Source organism: Helianthus annuus, chromosome 2 (assembly GCF_002127325.2).
Source record: "Helianthus annuus cultivar XRQ/B chromosome 2, HanXRQr2.0-SUNRISE, whole genome shotgun sequence".
NCBI classification, from domain to species: Eukaryota; Viridiplantae; Streptophyta; class Magnoliopsida; order Asterales; family Asteraceae; genus Helianthus; species Helianthus annuus.
The window spans coordinates 97562919-97565411 of record NC_035434.2 but is presented as its reverse complement, the minus strand read 5'-3'; positions in this window follow the sequence as shown (position 1 = coordinate 97565411).

Here is a 2493-nt window from a genome sequence, read left to right as displayed (position 1 = left end):
TAGTAGGCCCCTCTTTTGAAGGCGACGTTACTGTCACACCCCCAAAATCCACCTGCGGAGTATCACCGCTTGGGAGCGTGACATGACCAGGATCTTAACCACCAATCATATTGAACATGTAATCTAGTTGAGTATAGCGGAAGCATTTAAGTAAACCCCAAATATAAGTGTTAATGTATGAAACATCATAAGTGTTCAAATAGCATTCATGATCCTTTGCCCACAACGACCTGCTCCTCCCTGTGCAAGCTCCAATATGTACCTAAGGTCCTGCAAGGCATGCAGCAGAGAGTCAACAACTAGTTGAGCGAGTTCACAGAAAGTAAGTTCAGTAATAGAAATGGTATAGCAAGCATTGCGTTCGTTCATCTAATCATGCATCGTATTAGTTCGTTCATTGTTCATGTATAGTATTGGTTCGTATCGCGGGCCCTTTCGGCATGTATGCGAAGATTTGGGTTAATACTCCCAAATATCCTAGACTATGTATATTTGTATCGCTGGCCACCCTGGCATGTGTGCGAAGTTCTAATGTGTTTAGTTCGCAGCCTTCCCGAGGCATGTGTGCGAAGATCAGTCATAATTATCGCAGCCAACCCTTGACGTGTGTGCGAAGATCTGTTCAAGTAGGTATACTAGTCTAGCCGTATCTTATCATTCACCATCCTCACCCTGAGGGCTCATATCATTAAGTTCAGTTAACTAAGTATGTACGTATATTTCATTCAATCCCATTCCCACCCTGGGAACCCCATGCCTTGGCTGTGTGAACTCACCTTGGGTTTGCTCGGTATGCTAAGTGTATGCTCGCAAGTAATCAATCACGTCCTAAAGTACGCACGTATGTGAAATCAGTTTGTGTTCAATTTGTGCTCGCATAAACATGTAACACGTAATCACAATCATACACAAGATGGTTACTCTTAACAGCAGTTAAATATTCCAGTTAACACTTAACAGAATTAAATCAGTTTACTGTGCAGGTTATTCAGGTTGGCGAATCAGATTATTTGGCAAAACAGATTATTTGGCGAAACACATCGTGTTTCGTCAACTACCCTTTGGCTAACTAAATTTCTATTTCGTTAACATCTTTGGCGAATCAGAAGTTCTATTTCGTTGATTACTCTTGGCGAAACAAAAGTCCTGTTTCGTCAAGAGTTCCTTCTCGTCGAGCATTCACTTTCGTCAACATTCTCATTCGCCAAACATTCAGATTCGTTAATATCAGTTACGTCAATATATCAGTTACGGATATCATGCAGTCAGTTACAGATATTATCACAGAAACCCTAATCATGGGTAATAGCCGTCACCAAACATCATCGATCATACAGTAATCATTTAGCACAAATCATTATCATTATACAATAATCATCATCCAGAATTATACAATAATTATTGAGTTGGACACACGGTTCTCATCCGTAGCATACGACCTCAAACTCGTTCACATACAATCACGGTATTAGTTTCAGCATCATCCGTTTATTTGATATATCGGTCAATTCAGTTTAACAACAGCATACATCAAGCTTAAATCCTAATCGATTCGCCAAGATTATAACCATTTACTGTTAATCATAGCAAGAGCATAATAATGATTCATGATAGTTATCTATTCATATTCATTCCAGAAATCTAACAAGCATGTATACAACATGTAACAACAATCAAGCATCAATGAAACCGATTTGTTAAACACGCACTAACCGGGATGGAGGAACGATGAGTAGGTCGCTAAGGGCTTGGGGAAACGCCTGGCTGCCGTCACACACACAAGAGGGTTCTAGGGTTTCTCCTGTTTTCGCTAAAGTGTGGTGAAAGTGGTTGTTCCGTCTAACATATACGTGTTTTAATGGTACTGGGCCCTTAATGGGCTTTGGCGAATCACATGGGCCGGCGAAACAGATTTCCTGTTTCGTCGAGATATATCTTGGCGAGTTACTCTTTGATTCGCCGAGTGGTTCTTGGCGAAACACACTTGTGTTTCGTTGAGTTGTTCAAGTGTTATTAGTTTAAGTTTATCAAACAGACTTCAAGTTATACAATCGAACACATAATCATGCAATCACAGGACACTTTCATTTATCACAACGTGTACATTATAAGTCAAACAAGTCAAACGACTAATCAGTCAAAGTCAATGGTCAAAGTCAACGTGCATTTAAAGTCAAAAGGTCGAGTTGTCACATTATCCCCAACTTGAAAGAAATTTCGTCCCGAAATTTGGTATGCACTCACTGAGGAAGCTAGGTAAGTTCAATCGTTCACTGGTTTTCCTGGGGTGTCACATCCTCCCCCCGTTGATCTGGAATTTCGTCTCGAAATTCCGAAGTAGTAGCTTCAGCCTCAGTAGTGGTTGCATTGGTTTCGAATAACTGGGGGTACTTTTCTGTCATCCTGTCTTCACGTTCCCAGGTGTACTCTGGGCCACGTTTGGAGTTCCAACGAACTCGAACAAGAGGGATTCTCTTGCTCTTGAGGACCTTC